This window comes from Anopheles maculipalpis, chromosome 2RL (assembly GCF_943734695.1).
Source record: "Anopheles maculipalpis chromosome 2RL, idAnoMacuDA_375_x, whole genome shotgun sequence".
Taxonomy (NCBI): Eukaryota; Metazoa; Arthropoda; class Insecta; order Diptera; family Culicidae; genus Anopheles; species Anopheles maculipalpis.
Window position 1 is genome coordinate 83,200,763 of NC_064871.1, and position 24,886 is coordinate 83,225,648.

General features: G+C 44.3%; 3 protein-coding genes across 4 annotated transcripts in view; 1 reads left to right on the forward strand and 2 right to left on the reverse strand.

Moving 5' to 3' along the window:
- Nucleotides 1–12,117, reverse strand: part of LOC126567948 (bestrophin-4) — a 186,412-nt gene extending 174,295 nt beyond the window's left edge. Inside the window, exon 1 of the mRNA XM_050224326.1 lies at nucleotides 12,113–12,117. The gene's annotated coding sequence lies outside the window, so the exon portion shown is untranslated. The remainder of the gene's footprint in view (nucleotides 1–12,112) is intronic.
- LOC126568278 (eukaryotic translation initiation factor 3 subunit M) overlaps nucleotides 1–24,886 on the reverse strand; it is a 464,890-nt gene that overhangs the window by 219,685 nt on the left and 220,319 nt on the right. The window lies entirely within an intron of this gene.
- The window catches only part of LOC126567549 (probable tRNA(His) guanylyltransferase), a 268,208-nt gene that overhangs the window by 105,645 nt on the left and 137,677 nt on the right, over nucleotides 1–24,886 (forward strand). The window lies entirely within an intron of this gene.

The window sequence follows — 24,886 nt, forward strand, 5'->3', positions numbered from 1 at the left end:
TTGACCATGGGGCTGTAGTTACTAATCAATTCTCGCTGTCATACACCTTTTAATTTACTGACCAGTATCGTGCCGACATGGGCACGTAGTAATTGTAGGTCCTTGCTCTCTCTAGCTCCCTACCATTGCGCTGTTTTTGTTGTTCCTTGCCAAGAGGTTTGTACTACACTACCAAACAGGGCAAATCGAGAAGTTGAAACGATTGAATATAAAAAACATGGCTATAAAACTGTCCTCGTCGTCGTCGTCGTCGACGTCGTTGAAGGGTTCGAAACTCTAGAGCATTCCACCTGTGTGTACCGTTTGGCGTGGTTCTGCGAGATTCTTTCCCTTTTTGTTCATTTCCTACCACACCAGCGCACACCCGACTCCTTCCCTACTCCCCAGCAGTACGATATTAAATGAAGCGTTGAAATTATAATGATCCCAACACCGACCGCCTGGAGTGCACGGGTATACGACAAAAAGTTCGAAACAAGTTTTTCCCTGGTCCTGGGCAATGGTGTGGTGTAGAGAACCGGGTTCGGCTTTTTGCTCCAATGTTTGCGCTAGCTTCCTCTTGGTCGTGCGCTAATGACGGCCACACCAAAGCGGGGCTTTGGCATCAAGAAGCGGTTGGGCGGTTCTTTCTCTCTGTATATATATAAATTCGCCTTGGTAGTTCGACCCTAGATCTCTCGATATCCAGATGCCGCTAGTGAAGACCGCCACCTCTACCACCTGCATCTACACCTGCAGATCTACGATCTGGTGCAAGAACCAGAACACAGGGAGTTTCAAGTTAGTGAGCAGTGTGTGCTTTTTTCATCCTTCTTCGAAGCAAGAAAAGAACTGCTGCAGAAAACGTTAGAATGTAGAGCTCTGGCTTTTGTTGTGGCACCCATCCCATCTTGAAAGCATGTGTTGTGTGCCTTCCGATCCAACCAAGTCAAAGGGCTATTTTTTAACCTTTTTTCGCTACACCCGGAATTTAATCCCGAAAATAAATGAGGTTTTTGGGCGGCTGCAGTCAACAACATGAGTGCCCTATGCTACCGTGAAGTGCGCGAAACTCTTTTCAGATAAAAAACTATTTAAAAGTACGGGAGACAAAAAGCGCCAACCCGAGTTGAAAGTAATGTCAATTAATGCTACCCGTTCCTGCTCCGGATAGCGCAAAATGGTCCTACAGCGCGCAAGGTAAACCGGGAGGACCACTGTGGACGCTGTGCTGAAGGAATGCAAAAGACTTTATTTAACTCCGTGCAATCGTCAACACTTCCGTTTCTTCGGACCTGTCTCGCTCCGGATGCTGGTGCTGGTGATCTGATTCTCAGGTTCCCTCTTCCTGCTGATTACTGCTGCTAAAGCAAACACTCTACACTCCAGAGCATAAACGGACTCGACGGGGAAAAAAAAGATGATCCTACATTTTTTCTTTAAATCCACGTCCATAACTGCCTGTATCTTTTGCCCCATGTAGTTTGTTGGAGACAGTCGGATGCTAAAAGCATAGCCTTGAGCGTGTCGGTGCTTTTTTTGTTCGATGTGTGCAATCGCAATATCAAGCTTTTTGGCTTCCTTTAGAGTCGTTCCACGCGAATTCTGGTGAAGCTGGTGTGTGTGTGTGTATGCTTAGTCTTACCGCATCCGTCGTATCCGTATATCGTCGAAACATCAATTCCCCCTGTCTTGCATTACTCTCTGTAGTGCACTTCTTTGGCTGGTGCTGTTCGGAAGGCAATTTTTGCTTGATTTTTCACCACCATTTTGCTCCTCCGTTGGCTTTTATATCGAAGGCGACCCTGCAATGCTAACCGCAGCGCCCGGGGTTCGTTTTACGAGGCTTGAAACCACTGCCGACGATGCCGCGATATCCATTTCATCCGTTTCGTTCGATCCGTTCTACGTTCTCTGTTTTCATCTTCTATTTTATCTTGTTTCATATTTCGGCTACGCTGCGAAGAAGCTGTGGTATCATTTTTTTTTTCTATACTTTTTTCTCCTTTGTGCGGTTTTCTTTTTTTGTTTCGGTTGTTGCAATCACTTGATATGTTGTTTCAATTTTTTATTTACCTTTTTGGCTTCTTTTGATATGTTATTTATTTATTTCATTATTCGTTTTTACAATAGTTTCGATTTGAGTTTGTATTACTTGTAGCCGGTTTACGTAAATTTAAAATTTTCATGATTTTTTATGTTTTTCTTTATATTCTTCTTTCAAATAATTTATATCATGTCTGACGAGTTAGATGACCGGCTTTTTAATGCCTTATAATTTCTGCCTTTTCTGCTGCAATTTATAGCACATTCTTGATAAAAATATGTGTATCAAAAAAGAAACAGACAGAAGTATAAATTTTTCGAAGCTTCGCACGATAATTTTAATTTATGGCTCCTTGGTTTGTTACTTTTTTTTTCTGTTCCAAACCAAGAGCACAAAAAAAACACACACTTCTTCATACCAAAACTTCTGTCCGGTGAACCGTGTGAACGTTAATTTATTATATTCGGTTATTTGCGTTTTGCGTCCGCCCCGCCTCCCCCATTTCAGTCGGCCTCATCTCATGACGAATGGCCTGTTTTTGACAAACAACTCCATAAAGCAAAGCATAAATTTAACACACTCGTGGGCTCCGCCCCGCGAAGACCTCCGCGGGCACAAGCACAGAGCGCCCCCAGAGCCACACGAGGTTTGCAATCGATCCGGCGAGGTGTGTTGATGTAGAGTTTTGCAGGCTGGAAATGCAGACCTTGTGGAGGATGAAAGGATGAACCGATCCGGCAGCAAGAAGCAGAAGCAGCGACAACAACCGAGCGAGTTCCGAGCCCTGACTTTGAACCACTTGTTTCACGTGTTGTGTAAGGGTGCGCGCACCGATGGTTGTCTGTGAGGTCGCTTGTTGGAGGCTTGTAGTCGCCGCCGCCGATGGAAGAGTTAGTGCAAGGTGCGATCTCAAGCCGGTGCTCGACAGACAGACCTGCGGCGGAGCAGCATATCATCCGGGATCCGGTCGTTGCTGGCCCGGGGGCAAGAATTATGCTGCTGATACGCTCCGGACCGCTGGAGCCAAAGCTGGCCGGATTATATGTGAGGGCTTGTGCACGCCCATTGCGTATGGGTGATGTTTTTACTGCTAATATGTTAATTAATTCTTATTTCTTTTGCTGTGTGGTTCTTTGTCGTATTAAAAAAAACAACTCGGTCTTGCGCCAAGCATTAGTTCTCGTGCATCAGCGACTCGTTGCCGTATTTGTTTGATCTGGTAGTTTTCCTGAGGGAAATGTACGGTGTACGTTGCAGGAGATGCAACTTTTTCCTCGATGGTACTTGCCCTGTGGTCGTGAGCATTAGAAAGGGCACGTTTCTGGTTTTGTGCAAGAAAATTGTACCAAATGAATACCAACCACACGATGTGATGAGGCGTGGCTGCTGTGTGCAGATTTTTATCCCCCCAAAAAAAACTGACTCCACCAGCAACGGTGCCTCATTTAAGGAATTCTCGCAAAACATTCCACGTGATACGGACGCTGTTTGGGATTTGTGTTATTCTATCTTCCGCGATACTCGCATCACCTAACCACTGCACACCTTGCACATTAAAATCTCAACCTTGTACAAACACGGCAGAAATTCATCGCATCGAGTCAGCCGACGACGACGACAAGTTCACGATCGAATGGCCGAAAAGAATGGCATACGAAAACACGAACCGAACCGTCTGGAACCGTTCATTAGGAAGCATCGGGAGAGTGTGTTGCCGTTGCTTCAACCCCGCTCTGGGTGATTATCATCTTGTTGCGATGGCAGCACGGGGTTTTTTGCCCGCTTTCCCGCAAAAACAGTGCTCAGTAGCGGGTATCTCAAGGGTCCGTGATGGAGGGAGGACGATGACTACACGGTATCATTTCATTCCCATGATGCACTTTGCGTGGATTCCCTGTTTTTTTTGCTGTTCTCCATTCTCCGGACACAGTATCAATAAACACTCCCGCTCGGGCAGGAATGTTGGTGCAGATAACGACTAACAAGTCACGTCTCTGCATCTAGATAGAGCAACGCATTGGTTGGCTGTTTGCCATTGCCGAGCGTTTCGGTTGATCCTGGTTAGGGAAATCTTATCCCCTGGACATCCTTACGGATCGGTTCTTACGGGGACATATCCATCCGGTTGAATAGTTTTTTGTTCTCTTATTGTTTGTGTTTGCCACCGGATATCAAGTTGTTCAGACGGTGATTGGTTCTTGATGCAGGAAGAACAAACTTGCTCATGGACTTTTTCTTTAAAGTGTTGTAATATAATGTGCAGCGTATTCAATGCTTCATTTAATTGCTTGCATCATATACTACCGTCCCAGTTTCTGAAGACTTAGTGGAATAAGTTAGATTCCAAAAAATCTAATCCCTTCTTGATTTGTATTTTTCCTAAATCTCTTTCAAATTGTTCTCAATATGCCTTCACAAAGTGTTGCTGAGTTTGAAATACTTCTCACGGTGTCTAAATCGCCATGAATATAGCTGTCAGTGGCTCAATATTCATCCTTACTCACGTCACCGGCTTTACAAAAGCCCAATCGCTCTCTCTATCCACTATCAGACCGTCATCATCACCATCATCATCCGATCTCCGAAAAGTGGAAATTCTCGCGTGTCATTTGCTATGATCCGCTCAGCGATGTCAGCAAACGCTGGCGACGCGTACGCGTTTTGGAGTCTTTCTTCTGGATTCTCGAGTGACTTGAAACTCCGAGACACTGAGGCCGGTTTTTTTTAATTGTGCCGTTTTTGCGCTGTTGTTAGTTTCCTGGATCTTCACATCACTCGACGGGCGTGCTCCAGTGTCAGGTTTGGAATGAATTTTCAAATCCTTCCCCAATTCCATTCCCGCCCGTTTGCACGGACTGCGTTTCTGTACAATTGCAATCCCTAGCCGATGATTGTCGCTCCACTAAAGCACTATTGTTCACCTTCAGTGGCACGATTTGCTGATGGGATATAAACGTCGATGAAGCGTCACCAAGCGCGTGTATGTTCGATTTGAAGAGTATCGTCGCCCTACGATGTGGTGTGGGGTTAATTCGAGTGCGTTCTCTCAAAGTTGATGTGTGTGCGCGGGGCTTTGAATGAAATCAATTTAGGACCGGAGATTCGTTGAGATGAAGAGCAAAGAAAACATTGATCTCAACTGTCACTGATCGAATCCGGACGATGATGCCTTAATACCTTAACAACCTACTGACTTGCTTGCTGACACGAGTTGAGATAGCCGGGAGGACAAACTGTGTCTGTATGCTTCAAGGCGCAGAAGACTTGGTGCTCAATGTGAGACTCCGCAACAAACCGTTCAAAAAAGTAACCTGAAACACATGTTAACCTGCGCTAAACGGTCGGTTCCTGTCCGTTGAGCAGTATGTGGACCAGAGCGCTCTGACACAAAGACACCGATCGATCATTGCGCTCGCCATTGGGATGTGGAGTTGTGCGACCGTGACATCGAACTCTTGTCTCGCTTTATGCGTGTAACATACACACAACCACAAAACACGTGAAACATACATAAATTAATCAGCTTTCCAAAACAAAGCTAAACCTCCCGTGGTCTTTCGCTTCGTCCGTGCTGACGAATGCGTCAGACTTTTGGTACGCTTTCTAAGTCTCACTAAGTTGCGGGGTGGAGGGAAATGTTTAATAAATAATGAAGATGTATTAAAGTTACTTCCCACTGATGTTGGTGGCCGGAACTTCTGTTCCTACTCTCCATTTTTTTTATTTTGAACGACTACACTTTTCGGACAACATAGACAACAACTCTTTTTACCCATTCGGGATTTCACGTTTTAAGGCCGTGCTAGTCCCAAATGTTTGTGGAGAGAACAAAAAAAAAAAAAACGAATGCCCCCCAATATTGACAGCAAAAAATAATAGGATCGAATAAATGATGAAAGGTTACATGTCGGACGTGCGTGTTCGATAGTATGGTGCCATGCCATTCGTGCATAATTGATCGAACAGACAGTGACGTGCGTCGTGCTCGATTTACTTACCCTTTTGCCAGAATCGATGATGAAAGGGACATTTTGTGGGTACACATTGCGGTGCGGTTCCAGAACACTGTGGCGTGGTCAAATTTCGTTAACGGAGAAAGCATGTCGCGTTGGATTAACGTATCTGTGACGAACAGATAAAACCGTGCAGACATTAGAATTGGTGAGTGGTTAATTTCTCTTCCAGTTAAAAGTTCTGGATGGATTCTGTCATCAACTTTTCGAATATCTGCTTCTGTTCAACGGGGCTAAAGAAGAGATATTGTATCACGCAACTTCACCACGAGTTTTCTAGGTTAGGAAACTCATGGGGTGGGTTTTCCCCCAAAATCACTAGAACTCATAACGAGTTCTTCATTTTAAACGGTTATTATTGATGCAGGTAATGGTGATTGTTTATTCAAGTATGTCCCCCGCCCCCAAAACCGACAAACGAAATCTATCCTTTTGTACCCAAAAAATCGAATCAACTTAAACACTTTAAGCAAACTCCAAAGCGCCCGTACCCGGATTGACCTTAAAAAAAAAACCCCAAAAGAGAACCCCCACGTCAAGTATGTTGCCCCGATAATCACGGCTAGTCACGCATCCCCGTGAGGCAAACCGTACCACCGTATTTGATGCAGCAATTTGCCGTAGCGTTTTAGCATCCATTTACTCATCATTCGCCGCTCTGCCCAGCGTGTGTGTGTGTGCTGTTTGACATCGACATGGGACCTGTCTACCGTGGCCTAGACACGATAGAAAACGAATGCGAACGAATACGGCTGGTTCTGCCGGGGTATGCGGATCCTTTACGATCGTAATCTATCGACGATAAAACGAAACTTAATCAAATTTACCCGTCATGCAACCCATTCGCCGCATCAAAGCACGCTAACAAAAAACCGTTTTGTCTCTAGGGTCGAAGTTGGGAAAAATTTGGGCGTGCGTGCGTTTTGGTTGTTGTTTTTTGAATGGGGCAAAAGAGGGAAAAGTTGCGAGCCTGAAGTTTCTTCGACGAATCGTATCCCTTTCTTAGTACATGGCGAATTTTAGATGATTTTGAGCCTAGCGGATACGTTCTATTTTTGAAATTTATTAATCAAATTTTATTTAAAACCTTATAATAGTTTGGGAATTGGAGTCCCTGAGCACATTCCCAGATAACATCACCGACAGTTTAAAACGCTATAGTTTAACAGTTATGAATAATATAAGAACTAGATCACACGGAAACGAAGTCGGTGAGGTCTTCAAAATATGTTTACCATCCAACCAACCGAACTCGTTTCCCGATGGAGGTCACGCTTGATTATCACTTGCGTGCCTAGACGCATGCTTCCAATCTACCTGAGCAACTACAACGCCATCAAGTGCTGACAGATTATTTGAAGATGTAATTAGATGTATTTAGCACGTATGCCTAACCGCAACCTGAAACCATGTATTATGGCGTGTTGACTAATGTTTATTTTGCTTGTTTTTTCTGTTTCGTTTCAGATAAGGTATTAAACAGCTTAAGTTCACGCATGATGTGTACGTTACGTTAGGTTCCGGGTTTCCAGTGGAGTAATACATCCATTTTTAGGTGAATGATGTCAGTTTTTTGTGTGAGAAAATTGTCAAAAAAATACCCCGAAGATATTTTAATCAAAAAAGTGTCCACAAGGAAAATGTTAAAAGTATTTTGTGCAACAATTCTATCTCATCGCTTATCCGAACAGCTTTGAGTGAGCCATAAAAAAAAATTGGGTCTCCGTTTTCGCTTATCATTATCATCTTCTGACGAGCTAATTTCCTTTCGGAATTTGAATGTGTGTCTTCAAACAAACACCGAATGCCGCGAGGTTTTGACCGGTACGGAATGCAACGCTCCGACCAGAACAGATCATCAAGCAGGCATCAAACCAGAGCGAAAGCCAAAATCGTAAACTGTTTCCGAGGCGCGGTACTCTTGGTACGCTTGGTGTGTGGCGACGTTTGCGATGACTGCTCTAGACCGCACGAGTATGACGAATATCTGCGACAACCAACCGTTGGTCATAAAACAAAACAACATCTCTCGAGCAGAGCCGAGCCTTTAATGCTTTTCTCTGTTTTAGCCACAATGTGGATCTTTCGACCGGAGGATCGTGGGGCATTAAAAAAAAACAAAGACTTTCCGACATTCAGACACTGAAAAGCGATACACCTTTCGGCGGGATGGTAGGGCAGCAGCAGCACGGTGACATCATTTAATGGTGATTTCTTCGGGGTCGGATTGTTTGGCTTTGGCTGCTTAAAATAAACAATATTAATGTGTGTAAAGTCAGCAGTCACGGTTAACGCTATTGATGCCTAGCAGTAAGTCATTCGTCTGTGCTCCAAAAGTTCCTTCGCATTGTGTCACCTTTCTTCGCAGTTAGCTGAAGAACTAAACCCGCTCCGGTAAACGTTGCGAGCGTTGCGGTGGGACAAATATTTGTCGAACAGATTTAACATAGTTTGTTTATTAAAATTATTGATCCTGTTTATTTTGTGCCGGCAGTCGGCGATGGCGTGCGGCTTCTCCAAATGCTTTCTGCTTTGGGTTGCAGTTGCATTATGCGATTATCGAAGCGTAACAGTGTGTAACATATAGCGTTTCGGTACGTCGGGTGTGTTGCAGGTGATAAATTTAACCTTCACGCTGTCATAAATTTCATCAACCCGTCATGGAGGGCGAATTTATGAGCCCTGTGTGCTCCCGGAGCTTTCTATCGAACCCGGCGGATGATATGATGGTTGGCAATAGAGGGATTTTGTGTGTCCGCAGCTAAAAGCCGGTTGACGAAGCATGCAAAGTCTCGGTAAATCTTATCATTTCAGCAACCTTGTATCTGATAGCATTGGAGCATGGAAAAGCTATGTTGTATATCGGGTTAAGGCTTACAAGGTTTGCAGCTGATGAAAATTGCATCTTTACCTTTAATGAACGGACATTGGATGGCGTTCATTTATAAAAGCAAGTCATTTTCGAGTCACAGAAAGATATCGCAATGTTTGAATGTATCAGGGGACAACTATAAAAATTACTATTCCATTAAAAATGAAAAACGAATTAAAAGTAATTGCTGCAATCTTACTGAAGTTTCTGAAGAATGTATGCCTGGAAATTGCTGTAGTTTTAAAAGTGTTGACTCCATGACCAATGCAGCTATGGAAATGGTAATAAACAATATAGAATCCCCACTTGCTATTGTAGCTCGTATATAAAACGGAAAGGCATATGGTGGCACCTTCACTTGACTGTCTCATGCACTGTGTGCGCGTTTAATGACTGTATGGCCTAATCGTGCCCCGGAGGTTCTCACTATCAATCATTTCCTATTCCGGTAAGCTGCTGCACGCCATGCATCGCGACGTATTATCGCTAATTGACAATTAACTCCAAGAGCCATGCGCTCGTTTGTGCCAATTGGATGCACTTGATGCGAAATGTGCAAGCCGACGGCGCACAGCTAATGCACACCCGTCAAACCTGTGCCAGCACTGACCATATAAAGACCGTACGCAGAGGGGAGGGACACAGGAAACCGCGACGATGGCCTTTTTGTTGGTTGCTTTCTTCTCCCGCGTGACGAAACTGGTCGGCCGCAGGGCGCACTCGCGGGATCGCATCTGGTCGCGTCTCGTAGGCTCGCCATTCATCATCCATGTGTGCAGCACACAGTGTGCAAAGTGTAGAACGTGACCGACGACATCGTTACAATATGCAATATGCGTCAAGTGTGTGCGGGTCTGTAACTGCTTTCTTCGCGTTCTTTACAATTAACTTCCAATCTTGCTTCGCCTAGTGTGTGGCATGTCGCGACAACGGTAATATGCTCTAGCGCCTGTGTTGAGCCCTGCAGTTTGTGTGGCTGTCTGTGATGGGGCGCTCCTCCTCCGGGCACGTCGGCAGCGACGCGTAGCTGTTGCGCAAATCTAGACAAACAGATTAATCATTCCGCCGGTGGTCTGTGCGATGCACTATTGATCTTGTGCGCGCGTGGAAGGATTGCGCGTCTGCTCTCTGTCGCAAAGGGTATGCAAATTTGTGTGCTTGCATGATGTGTGATGGGCTATGGCTTTGCTGGATGCGGATGCGTCGTGTTTGCGCTGATTGGAGCTAGTGGAGTGGACGCGAGACGCGTCTTGAAAAGAAGGTCATATGACACATGTTTGCCTCAGCTGAGCTCTGGTGTAATGGACACATGGGAAAAGCTTATTTTTAGCTCTGATGTCAGATCGATGAAAGAAGAGGTTAGAATAAATAGAACTAACGGTGAATTGAAGAACTTTGGGGAATTCTTGGAATTCTAGGGCTCATACGATGGGGACGTTGCGAAATTTTACAGACCTAATATTATCTTAGAGTGAAATGAACACCACATTAAGCTGGCAAAAGATCTAGTGAACCGTAGTATCTCAGCGACTCTGAATATGCTAGCAGAGATTGATGATACTGAGACAATTCCGCAACGCCACTCGTTGCGTCAACGCATGATCAAGATGATACTGATGGTGAATTCGATTGTACGTAATAATTTTGTCAGCGTTATTCAAAACAGATAGCATTCAACGGCCTAGTTGCTGTTACGCCACGCCAATTGTACTGTGGGGCCCATTGCAATTGAGCGAAATAAGCTAAAGTTAAGCAGTTGGAAAATAATTACCTGAAATGGAAAATGGAAAGCTTTATGCCACGTAAGCCTAATGATGACACACTGATACACCAGATAGACGATGCTAATGAGTCGGAAGGGAATCATTCAAAGCTGCTGATGTAATCACAATTCTCGCGGCAAAGCGTCTACTTGCCTCACTGCTATTAATCACGCGGAAGAAAGCATTGCGACGCACCTTGACTTCGTATCAGACCTAATGTACCGTAACGCTCTTCCCACATAGCTAGTCTATATGGTGACGAATTGCTGTTTTCTTCGTAAGGCTTTTGAAACTTTTGGATGCTGCTGGGTTATATCGCGATTGTGAACAAGACAGGTGGGGTAAGCATTTGCCCAGAATTGAAGCTTTTAGACGATTAGATACGTTTCACAGTGGTGCAGTCAATCGGGTGTGACAAGTTCGGTGAATCTATTTTTGGAAATTTTCTCTTTAAAGAGAAATTGCACGCAGGAAGAGCTGAGAATTTCTGTTAACGATTACAATTGACCTAATTTCTTGGGAGATCCGATGCTTGAAGTTCGTTGGAATGCGTGGGCTTACATATTCACATGAACTTTTCCGTCGAAAGAAGTGTTGCTCTTATGTCTATTTATGTTTATTGAGTTGTTGAAGGGTTTACCATCTTGTCTCGTCTAGATTTGCCTGTACGAACCTATGAACCTATGAATCAATGATTTCAACATTTTTGGGCATGATTTCCCGAATTGAATTCAGCCCCTAGGTTTGCATAATTCAGTAAGCATCTATTCTTGATTTCTTATACTCTTTTTTAGTATCTCTTCTGATTCTTATATGATGTGGTTGAGTACTTACCTAAAGTTGTTATACAAAATTTGCGATTTCATGAGCCACCTTTGTGATATGACCTGATGCTAATACTACTGTCATCTTCTAACATTGCCATAATTGAGGTTCCTTCTGCGATTTCGTCTTCAACATTCTATTCTTCAAGCTTCTTGAACTGCTTGAATCAAAACTGACCCCCGATGTAACGATCGAAGAAGAACGTGATCATAACACAAAGCAAGTGCTGCAGATGGTGGTCCGATTGCAAAAATTATTTGCCTTCAAATTCTGCCCACATTAACCAGCGCTCGCAACCTCGCGAACCAGGAAGGAGTTGTTATTGTGTATCCTTATCTTCATCGTGTACGCGCGAACCCCAAAGGAAGCGCTCAATCAAATTACCGCGCCCGTCGTCGACAAAAAGGAGAAAGAAAGCAATGAAATCTACCGAATCACCGTCACCATCGGCTTACGCTTCTGGCTTCTGGTCCGGCACGCGAAGATTGCAGCATAAATAATTCAAACGCACGCACCCCCGAGCGTGTGGCGTTAATGCTGAGGAGGGGCCGAAAGATGGGTAGTCTGCTGCTAGTCAACAGCCAGATGGATGACACCGGGGATCGTCCATCTGGTAGCTTCACTAATCAGATCTGAAATATGATGAAGCGCTGGGTCCGTTCGTTCAGCCGTTCGGGTGTGTGTAGTGAAGCGAACAAGTGGAGGCCGCGCTCGGCCAAAGTCGCACCGGAAAGTAAGTTATTTTGATCGCGAAAAAGCGCACACTGGGAAGCTTCGGGTTCGATGGCGATATAGTGTTTGTGGGATGCGAGATTTGTTTTTTCCTAATTTTTTTTCCCTCGCTTTAGCTCCTAATGAATAGCTAAAAATCTGCTCTGCGCGTCAAATCAGCGAAGCATGCGCTTGTTTTCATTTACAATTCAAACTAGATAGCATCCCCCTCCCTCTACACTACTTGGCTGTACTTTTTAAATTGTACAGTAGCCGGTGGAACTGGGAGTCGCAAAACTACAGATGAAGAAAAAATAATATCCGTACACTAGTGCGATCCCAGAGGGAACTGGGCAGCAGAATCTCAGACCAGCTTGCTGTGAGAGAGGTAGGGAAATGGTATGATTTTCCACGAAAGTGTCTTAATTCGAAAAATGGTCCGTTCATTACCACTCCCGCAGGCGAAGTGGTCTCTTTCCTTCGGCTAGCAGAGCGGCCATGTTTTTGGAAACTGTCGGAAGTAAGAACTCTGGAAATCTGTGCACGCGCCTTATCGAGTTGGTGCTTGTTTGGGTATGCTTTTGAGGTCCTGCAAATAAGACGATGCAACAGTGGAGTATCGTGCTAGGGTGCAAAGTTTTTGGTAGGACTCTGTGTACACTTTTTTTTTGCTGTTCTTCCTGCGTTCGTCTTATCTTTCCCGCTGGTCACCATCGTTCACGTGCAGGAAGAGTTTTTCAGTTTTCTTACACTATCCCCAATTTTTCCTTCCCACACCCCGCGCAGCTGTGTGCATTTTCCACCATCCACCAGGAAGCTGCTGAACCTATTTACCTATTTTTGCTTTTGCAAAACGCGTGGGGGGAGAGGTGGTAAAATTTATTCATTAAAAAGTTAAATGATTTTCATCAGTCGTCCCTTTACACTGCATGGTGGCGACGTCGTCTGCTTCCACCTTTGTTGGAAAAGTCTCCGCTGGACCTCCTCGGTATGCAGCTCTGTTTTTTTGGTTTTGTTTTGGAGGAATAGCGCTGCATGAAGAACTTTTGCGCGTAAAACCTTCCAGGGTGGAACTATGCTCGAGGATGGAGCTTTGGGAGATAGTGAGATAGGTAGGAGTCAGTTTTTTTCTTGCTGTGGCATTTTCATTACTACTGCCTGTGGATTAAGCGGCAGCACTTGATGATTGTTTTAATGGAATTTTCGATGTTTATTACAATTAAGCATTTTGCACGTGCAAGCGTCATTTATTGATTTTATGGCAAAACCATTTGCCACCTGTATTTGGAAAATATTCAAAACGAATAGAAAGGATATTGTTGGCTGTGTTTGGAGCTCATTTGGTTTGGGAATTCTCCCAAAAAATTACCTGATCGAGTATGAAGTTTAAAGTCTCCGCACTGGAAAATTACATGAACATGATGCTTGAAGTGGAGTTGCATGAGTCCCTGCTCAACAATTCAGCATAACAGACTGCTATCGGCATTAATAAGTTGGCTGAAGATCAGTATGCTTTGTAGGCTTGATAGCTGGGCGGGTTAGGGCCAGTCCGGTTGCTAGACGACAGTCGTAACCCTTGCTGAGGATTGACTATCCAACAACGTGGTATTAGCTAGTCCATAATGAGGTCGTGAAGCTAAAACGTTGTAGCTGGACCGATCAGACGTCATAGCAGCGGAGACTTGCCTTTTTTTTTTACAAATTTTCACTCATTATCCCAAGGCCTTATTGGACTAACACTTGTCCAAAACTCGATTTTTATTTTTACAGCGAATTCGGTTTGATGACCGCAATGCAAAACTTGGGTACAGGACACCAATTCTGAAACTTTCAAACACTAGTTACAATTGATCTAGTGCCTACAAATTGTTGGTGAATTTTTAGAATTCGAATTACTGGTTAATTATGAGGAGTCGGCCATTGGCCATTTACAGCTCCGAATACAAAAAAATTATATTATTAAATTATTCTCTCACATTATTTACACAGTGAAAAAATCGTTTCCTTCTTCTGGTTCATTTGAGCCAGAGTCAAAATTAGCACCGGTTTGCATTCGTCCGCTGCTGAATTTTCCCTTTTTTTGTAGCCTTTCAATGTCACGTCTCGCACAGGAGACATGTGCAGCTCCAGGAAATAAAAAGCGCTCTTCTTTTAAGAAACACAAGGAACCGCTTACCCCACCACCGGGTGGGGTAATGTAATCAAAATATTTTCCGCTCTCTACCATCGCCATAATTTATGATGGGACAACAAGAAGACGATCAGAGTATGCGCCCGGGTGCCAAAAAACGAAGCGACTTCAATTGATGATGCTTTGGGTTCTTAGAAAATGGGAGTAAAAGCCGAAAGAAGCTTTATTTTCTGCATGTATATATGTGCGTATCTGTGTGAAGGTATCTGATGCTGATGCTTTATATTTTGCCTACTTTCCCGCCGCTTTAGCACAAACCTATCCATTTGCCGGCTTTCGAACGGCTGAGAGAGGCATACTGTTTTAATGTGTTTTTAATATTCTACGGCAAACGCAATTCCACAACCTCTTGGTACGCTGACGCGGTGTGCATGGTTGCGGTGAAGGAAATCTTTCGAAAAAAAAAAAAGAAAACGGTGGTGGTTGAAAATATTTATACGCCTTGATGCGTGGTGGTGGGGCGTCCCCATGTGCGTCTACCGCGATGGCAAAATACGGACGGAAAATAGACCAGCCGATCGACGGCAGCGATAAGTTTCCGGCCGGAAGGTTTGTTGGAGCGCGATTACTTTGGCGCTGTGGTGGGTGCTTTTCGTTATTTGATTATTGTTAACGAAGAATAAATTATGCCGCCGTGCAGCGAACCCCCTAATGCCCGGGACCAGTGCAGGTTTGTATAGCGGCGTGGAGATGAGGATCGCTTCCTAGCCTTGACTGACTGACGGTGGCTGTTACGGTGGTTCTTTAAGCGAACCTAACTCTTTCACCCGTCTTTAGACTGTATGGACGCAAATGCTTTGCGGGACAGTGTGGAGGTTTGCGTTGGGTAACGTAAAAGATTTTTGGGTGATTTCTTGGGTGCGTGGTTCTGCTGTGGAAAAAGCACGCCCGGGAGAACTTCTGCTAGGACTGCTTTGCGTAACTTCAAACCCAGAAATGGAGACTCTGGAGATGTGCATGTTTTTTTTTTTTGTTAGCTCTCTTTCATTCTGCTCCTAGGCATTTAATAAGCGGGAGTTGGAGTGAAGAATGCGGGGACGTCTTATTGTGTCGAAGTAGCTCGGAAATGAGAATTCAGTTTTATGTAAATGACTTTTGGCTTTCGATGCTCTCGCGTGCGCGCTAGAGATGAAGGGCTTTCGCGTTCTAAAGCATCTTTCCCCCGGGTAGCCGAAGTAGCGTTTTGGTTGGGAAAATGTGTCGGTCAAATTTGGGGAAGTTATTTAACCAAACACATTACGAAGAAGGGACTATCAAAGAGCGCTGGGACGGAGATGGCTAAATAATGGAGTGAAAAACGATCCCCCCCCCCCCCCCCCCCCCCCATGTGCCGGGGTAGCTGGAAGCTGTCGAGCTTACTAAGGCTTCCCAACCTTTACCTTCATCACTATCGCTTGACTGTGGTTGTTTGTGCGAAAATAGAAGAAACCATCAATATTAATGAATATTGAAGATTTCACTCCGATTACATAAGATTAGGCTGTGTCTTGCTTTTTGGGCCTTTCCTGCCGAAACCGAAATCGATAAAAAATGGCTTAGTTAAATGATTGAAAATAACACGATAAATATTGATCGCTCCCGTTGTCAGGCTTTTAGCTTAAGACCCATTCCCAGCCATTTCAATTCGATTGTTGTACGCCGTCCCAAGATCAGCCCACAAGAGTATCTGCGCGTAACAGTTCGCTCGCCGTGTAACTCTCCCAGAAGAAGCATAAGTTTATCGTGGTTAATTAATCAGTCGCTATTTTAATCAACCACTTTGAAGGCTATTAATTAATTTAACACTCTATTAAGAGCAAATAGACGGTTTCGTCGACCTCACGACCAGTTGACGGCCGGCGGACTGGGTATCGTGCGATATTGGATAGAGTTTTAGAGCGGCGAGGTAAGAGAATGCTGTGGGCAAAAAGAATGGACAGAAAAAAAGGCATGCTATCAACCGCCACCAACACCACCAGAAGGACAGCGTGTAGTGGCTATCATCATCTCGGTGGCTCGTTTCGCGTCACCCCACAAAACTTTGTTGATTTGATAAGTTAAGCGACAATCAACTCCAAATAAATCAAGATGCAAATTATAGTCGACAAACCGCCCGATAATGGGACAGCTCTCTAGCCATTTGTGCGAGCCACCGAAACGAGCGCACGCGGTCCTGCCATCGTCATCCCCGTTGTCCCTGCTGGGCTGCTGAAATTTAAATACGGCAACTCACACAGCTCAACAGCAGTGGCGGACGCTGTGGCCCCCGAGCTGTCGGTTGGTCTAACATTCCTTGCGCCGTAGCGAGTAGAAGCTTCGGTTATGCGCTAATGTTTCCCTAAAACGCCATTTGCCATTGCGGTGACTCCCCGGTGGAAGCACGTTGCATCTTGCAAGAAGGAACACACGGACCACACCACCCGACGGACGGCTCAACTTCCCAATTATGTTCGCGCCCGAACCATTCGCCGAGAAAGGGGTGTTCTGCTCCCGGAGAGTTCAGGCCTCCGCTGATTAATGCGGTGACAAATTGAGTCGACGCTGGACCTCGTCATAAATCACACTGCTGCTGGCTCTCTCCCGTGTACAACACTTGCCCGGTGGGTTTTTTGGGAGGTTCGGTGCGGTTCGACGGACTCGATTGTGCATCGGGCGCTTGACTTTGTGCCAAATTGTTGGCCACTAGCCAGTAGGTCGTGCAGGCGCTTGCACACCACTGGATTTTGTTGTAGAAAGTTTGCAAGTTTGTTCAACGCATCAGTGAGACTGACTGGTTTTTATGTGCCCAAAGCGTGCGCGCGTGTGTGTGTGTGTGTGTGAAATGTGGCAAAACCCATTAGCGCAATACGGAAGCCAAAAGTTGTACTAGAGAAGAGTAGAGACCCCCCAAAAAAAGATCAGTCTAAAATATAGATCCAAGGTTATGGCAACGGAATGTTGCTTCATAGGAGAGTAGCAAGGTGAACCCATTAATTGCTGAGAGATAAGTTAAGGAGAGGTCTCAGACCGTGTCGTTGGCTACTGATCGATTTATTTTCTTGCATAATTAATTTACCTTAAATGTTATCCCGTTAGCTGAAGATGTTCTCTAATGGAATATTTTATGATAAGACTGATGTGAGAAACTGGGGTTATTTATAGTATGTGAGGGAGCTTCGTTTGTAAAGTTTGTGCTTAAAGCAGATCTATTTTGAGGTTGTATAGCTTTCGTCATTAAAAGACTCTGACAAAGCGTTGAGATGGGTAAGGGAGTCCTCCGTCTAGCTTTGGATTCATCAAGTTGGTACAGATTTTTCATCTGAGGATCGATTGTGAAGTAAGACAATTAGTAAATTTTTATTTATAAAGTAAAAAAATGTTGATTTATTTGTACTATTCCCAATGTCTCATCAATTTTTCTGCAAATTAAATAACCAAATCATAATCCACACGCACAGACGCACTGACATTCGTTTCGTTACTACAACTTGATTGGCAGCGAACGGTTCTGCGCGACGATCGTCCACCCAACGGACCCATAAATTCGTCTTTCCGTACTTAATCATGCTCTCCTCGGGAATGATGCTGCGGGGCGAATTTTTATCGCTTTGTTTCTTCGCTGAAATGAAATTTATGGACGCAGCAAATATCTCAAACGATTTAAATCAACCCAGCTTTCGCCGATTTGGCCGCTTGAAATTGATCCCCGAATGACAGCCGAACGATAGCGTCAATAAATCTGTATCGAATAACATGGATCATCTCCTGGGGGGTGCCGGGGTGGGAGTCGATGGCTCCGACTGTACGGGTCCGATCGGAGCAGTCACGTCGGAGAGTAAAGGAAGTCGCGTCCCGCCGGCGGCGGCCGTGTGTAATAAAAAGTAAATTCTTCAATCTGTAGCGCTCCTTTCGTCTGGACAGTGTTTTGAATCGGTTTTCAAGTGCTAGCTGTGGGAGGAGCATTGATTTTGGAGACTCAAGCGCATATTTCTAAATTCCAAAATTTGACCACCGCAAGTCCCATAGTTGCAGCATGTAAACCTTTTTTTTTTTTTTTTGGTGATCGAATGAGTACTTCCCTGCGACCGTAAGCCCGAGCCACCGTGTGCGCATATCTCGCTGTCGACCCGGCCAACTCCCGCCGTGGGCTAATCCAATTAAGCTGAATTTGTTTCTTCTCGATTGGGGTTCGCCGGGTGTGGCGGGTCGTTTTTTTTGTTGGAGCCAAACAAAAAACGTAAATAAATAAAGTAAAGTTTGAAAAAATAAACGCAGGAACAATCCTTCTGCAGTCGCCAAGAACGCAAAGATATGTCGCACGGGCACATTTAGAGTGGTAGCTTCTCTCGGTTTTTGCCGTTTTTTTTTCCAAGAACATCGATAATCTGCCGATTCGTTTTTATTTTGCGCGTTGGTTCGCTAAATCCATCCGTCCGTGCGTTCGCCTTTAGTGGTTGATCTTATTTTTCCTTTCCGGTAACTTTATTTCTTGTGTTTTTATTTTATGTTTCTCGAGAGCGACTGGTTTCGCTCGGTTTGAAGAAAAAAAACTCCACTCCAAAGCTTTATTTTCGGCTGACGATGGGTTGCTGGTCGGGCCAATAAATATATCTTGAAGACGCATCGAATACGAACGGTCGGGCTCTTGGAATCGCTTTCGAACGCAAATTGCGAATGGGACGACGGGGCGCGTTCCGTCTGTTTCTTACTTAATTTTATAATCATACATATATTTTATTTAACTCTTGAATCGGTCTTGACTACTTTGCTGCCGCTGCGAAAGCTACTAAACCTCGGTTGGGCGAAAAGAAAAAGTCCACCATTTCCTTGATGTTTCCTCCGCGAGTGAAATATACGTGCTCCGTTCCCCATGGTCCGTTCGATTATCTTGCGGACGCTTCTCGTGGTTGTCGTTTAGGGTTGGCTCGACAGTGTGCGCGATACGATCGAAGGAATTTTCGCGTTATTTGAACTCTCGCCCGTTGACCCTGTAAAATCGATTTACCCAAAAGGGGAGGGATCGTAAACACTTATCCAAAAAATGCATTGCTGTGGTAAAAAAGTAAGAAGAGGAAAAACGAGTCACCAAAAATTAACGGCTCTGTTTTCGAAAGAGCTTTTTTTGAAGCCATTAAACAAAAAGCTGCAAAGAAAACTGCTAGAAGAAAAATTTAAAAATCCACCAAAGAGCCCCTCGGATGCACCGCGTCGGCAGAAGACCTCGAGGGGGGATATGTCGGATTAACAACAGCCAAGCAGATATTGGGTCGTTTTGCCGCTGGCAAAAATATTGCTAATTAAAAGCCATCAAATTAGAGGCACATTTTGGAGCGTCTTTTAGCAGCGATCAGCGCCAAATGGTTGTTCTTCTCCATAGCCCACTATGGAGACACCACGGGGCTAATCAAATAATCGACCCGAGATCAAATGAAACCACTAAAATGTGTGCTTTGGAATTGGAGTTGCGATGCAGTTTTTGTTGGGTTGTTGCTTCCTGCAATATGTTGCGCATCGTTCGGCTGCATTCTACGCGAAGTGCATTAGTGCCACATGCGAGAAGGAAAAAAAATCACTTCAACTCTATCCGCTGGAATGCACCTGGCTGGTGTTCTTACCAATCGGCTGATGCAAATCATTGGTGTTGCTGTTAACGATTATTAACGGCGACGAGCCTAGCGCACGATGGTTCAGGAGTGGACATTTGATTTGAATTTTTCTTCTCAGAATAAGGGTGTGGTTTCAACAATTCAAGAAGAACTCTGTTGTACAAGTACTGATAATTCATAGATGTAGGATCTTTACTTCCTTAAAATTTTATTTTTTTATTTATAGAATTTTAAGTTTCGTTATCTAAATGTACTATGTTAAAGGCGAAAATTAAAATACGTCTTCTAAAATTTTAACTACTATTTACTTGAGGAACGCTCTTTTTGCTTAGCTGGTTTCCTCCCTGTTTTTTTGTACGTATTTTGATATGAACTTAGCTGTTCGGAACATCCGAATAATTGTGTCATTCTTAACATTTGGACGTCTGGTTACTGAAATTCGACTTGTCGTACAAATTGGTCACATTTACGCGCATTTGACATGTTTTCAGACAACTCCTTGGCAAAATCCAAAACAAAGAATCATTGCTGGTTTTCTGATAAGGTTAGTTCATGATTCTATTACCCTTGAATTATCAAAAAATAGTGTTTTAACTGGAGTCCTCATAGATTTCAACAATCGTACGTTTTGTGTTAGAAGATCTAAGATTTATGTTCTACAACTTACACAGCATGACATTTGACGCTCTTGTACTTGATGTAAAGTTTTTGGTATGATGTTGGTGTTTTGCTTCTCTCATTTTTGTGCAGATAAGGTAACAAACGCTGGATTTGTTTAGAGATTATTTTGAATGAAAAAGAAATCGTGAATAATCTGTTTTGTCCAATTTTATCAATTGCCAATGAATGCTGAGTTTGAACGTTGTTTGCGTTATTGAGATCTTTAAACGCAAATATGTAGGGACTGACTATTCAATGTTTAACTACCGCAGCAATATTTAGGATATTGTCAAGCTGTTGCCGTAGACAACATACTAAAAAATACTTTTTACGTTCAATTCAAATATGAAATGTCCGTACTACTACCTTAAATGAGACCACTGTGCAAAACTGCACTCGTCAGTTGATAGAAATTGCGGAAAGGAAGCGAAGAAAAATGGTTTGCGCTAATTGAATGGACAACTCGAGATGGCATTGATAATATTTCCCGCGTATGCCTCTCCGCGCGATTCCAATCTCGCCCAGCTTCTATATCGCTATCAAAATAATGATGGTGCTGCTGATGATGATGGCAAATGGAGGGTGGGAAGGGTTACACAGTGGCCAGTATACCGCGATTGTCGGGCTCTGGAATGCAGTGCCCACAAAGTGGTGCCGCCATCCGTTCTAGGCTTATGGTGGGAAAACACAATCCCATCGGCCGACCGAGCTCACACATCGAGCACTTTATTTCAGGCCCTCGTGGAGTGTATGATGATTTATTCGCTAACTGTGTGTGCCCTTTTTCGCGCTGTTTATTGTTTTGTGCATGAAATAATAACTTCAACCACCGTTCTCGCTGATGGTGCTGCTGCTGCTGCTGCTGCAGAGTTGAGTTTTCCCCGCGTGTTGACAGGTGCCGGAACTATGACACGTTCGACGTCAGTGTAACACAGGGCAACTGTGGTGTGGCACTGAAGCGCGAAACGTGCATCCATGTATCGGAAACACCGACTTAACACGTTTTGCAGTGGACAGCCCATTACGACTCATGTGTAATTAATGAGCCGCACTATTCTTCGGATGAGTTCTCCAATGCAGCACGCGGGACGCTAGGAAGTGGTTTGAGTGAAGGGACTGGGGGCTCATTCAGTCAACACCTCGAGAGTGGTAACAAAGGGCTTTAGCTATGCGGCAAACTATTGAAATGCAATTACGCTTAAAATGCATCATTATGCACACTCGGTTGGTAGCGTGAGGTTATTCGTGCGCACACGAAGCACCGTACACACCTTTGCATGTCGGACAGCGTAGTTTTTTAATTGTGACAAAACGATGCCAAGATGGCACACTGATAGTATTGTTGTGCGCCCAGACAGAATGCTTCTTGCAATCGTAATGAGGAAGACCGTTTTGACAGTGTTTGATGTCTCTTCCCGACGTTCTAGAATGCTGTGGCGCTTAACGTGTTCTGGTTCTGCAACCTGCTTTTGTATGGTGCTTTCGAAGTCCAATTTTGATGCTGATGTGCAGGAAAGACTATCAAGCTAAATTCATACCAAGGAAGTCAGACATAGGAGCGGTCTAGTTATAAGACGACAGTGGCGCCAGTCTTTGCACGGCAGGATCGGGGTTGAAATCCCAACTGGCCATCATTCGGCTAAATGTTGTCAACTAGTCTTGACAGCCATTATCGAACATATCTTGTCATTTTTTTCAGCCAAAATGACGAAGATATTGGAAGATCTCCTAGTTCCTTGGTTTTTTCAGCTTATTTCAGCTAGTTTTCCGATCCCACAAATTTGCCAATGAATGTACACCATCACTGCATTATCCCTCGCAATTCAACCTGTGCTATTAATCTTAGCGTAATATCCGTCGAGTCGTCCCTAAAGTAGCAAGCGTACCGTAAAACCACAACGACCTACAAAAAGGTGTCTCCAGTCGACGCTTACCGTCACACCACATCAATAAGCGTACACAGAGTATCAGTAAATCTAGTGTCAAACCACATTGGGTTGGGTGGGACCTTACCGCCCATTTGCCTCCTCTGCACCTGCCCAGTCTTGCCTAAGCTGCAGCCCATCAGTAGAGATTGACATCAAAGCTCCAACGCCAACGGGCGGTAGGAAAGTTAATTTTCCTCGCCGAGAAGTCATCGCGCGGTTGTCTGGAAAGTTCCCGCCGCGAAGAAGCGTGCCTTCTGGACGTGGAAGAGAGTTGCCTTGGAAAATGCTTACCTGTATGAACAGGCAGCACTAACTGCTGCTTACCCACTTCCGGTTATGTTGTTGCGTTTACGCTCGTTGTACGCACGTTGTGCGTTTCCTCATAAACAATATTCCTTTGATGTTTAGGGAGCGTGTGACGGGCAATGCTTGCAGGAACTACTCGGCTACTTTTGCCTCTTTTCCCATCTGGGACGTAAGATGCTGTGCGTCTTCGTCTGAATGATTCGATTCGGAAGTAACACGAGCAACACACAGGCACACGGTGTGGTGCCTATTACCTTCAGGAGACTGCCCACGTTGCAGCCACTAGCGTACAGAGGAAAATGAGAAAACTTTCCCAACCTTTCGCAGCAAATTCTCGGTACACAAACCCCCGTGCTCTGCTGCTCTCTACTCCGCATTGGAAGACGGCAGGGGTGCGTTTGTCGCACCCGTTTAGGGATTATGCCTTAAATTTCGAATGAAAAATTAATTTAACATTTTAAATTTTAATTATTTATGTGCCTGGGACAGGATTTATCGTCGAACTTGGTTGGGGTGCTCTGAATGAGAACTTGTGCCGTTACCTTTTTACTGCGAAATGAGCGAGCCACAATTTCGAGTGCTAAATGCCACGTTTGTACGATGGGTTTTGGGGGCCCAACAGTCGGAACAGGTTGGAAATGATTGGTGAATAAATAATTTAATCAAACTCTATCCACTGCTCTGCCAGACTGTTGCACCTGGCATACCTTCTGAGGATCCGAGCGCAAGCAAAAATTTAAAATCGCATCAATAAAAGACTATGGGAAGATAAATAAGATTACACTAAAAGCTTTCCAACTCCAGTGTTTGTTAGTAGCACATTATCGTGCAATTAATAATGCAGTATAGAAAATACTCACCTCGTTTATTTTTGCTCGTTACCCGTGCTTGGTGATTTGTTTTGCTAGATTTTATTTTTCTAGCCATACCACGATATGGCTATGTACGTTGCAGGGGTGGTCTTGGTAGCAGTGCTATGCAAACGGTGCAGCGTGTGGATCATATTGACGGTTGTGATTAATTTGCATTCCAGTTCGTTCGTTAGCAGAGGTGCTGAGTGATTAGCTGACTGACCTTTGCCAGCGCATGTGTGTCTGGTGTCCGCGGCGAAAGGAGGTTATCGCGTAATCCAAACTGACACAGTAACTATTTATTCCGTACGTCCGAATCGACACCTTGTGCGTCTTGGGTGTACTGATTAGAAATGTTGCACATCGTTGCCTAAACACCGGTTTAATGCGATGCGGGTGTGTTGGTATGGTTGCAAATTAATTGAATGCATCAAATGTGTGCTCTGTGAGGTGTGGTTGCGGATTAAACTATTTGAAAGGGATTTCAGAAGCGATACATGACGTTGTAACAGCAACCGCTCTGGGGACAAGAAAATCTCCAAGGAACATTATTAAGCTGTGTCGCTGGTGTGTGATGGGTTCGAAGGTGTTTACTGCTCGTAAATGTCTTGCGATGTGGCTTGAAGGATTTCAAATGTCACTAATAGCATCGATTTTCAATAAATAGCATTCAGGAGCCGCTTTAGTTTAGGAAGCCATTATATGGCCAGTATGACTTGGAATTTCATGCAGCAAAAATTAAGTTATTTTAAGAGAATATTCATTAAAACTGTAAGTCTAGAGTTTCGCTTATATCAAGAGCACTGATGGAGTATTTATTATAGTCCTATCAACTCCCTACCTCTCACTCCCTTCTAAGTCTCCGATAATCGGGCTTATAAGAATGATCCTGGTCGATTTCTAGTGAAGCTGCTGATAACTTTCAAGATTTGCAATTGCGAGATGGAAACACATATTCAGACTGGAGGTTCCGGAACGGAATCTGCAAGGACCATTTTTCAAATTATTCGCACATTGGAACGAGCTAATGGTTTACGTGTAAATACTTGTAAGATTCTTATCAAACAATCTGGAATATGAAATGGAACATCAAAAGTCAGAAGATCAAAAGACATCAGAAGAGAAGTGGAGGATGTTTCAAGTATCATCCATCCAATGCCATTCCCACAGTCTTCG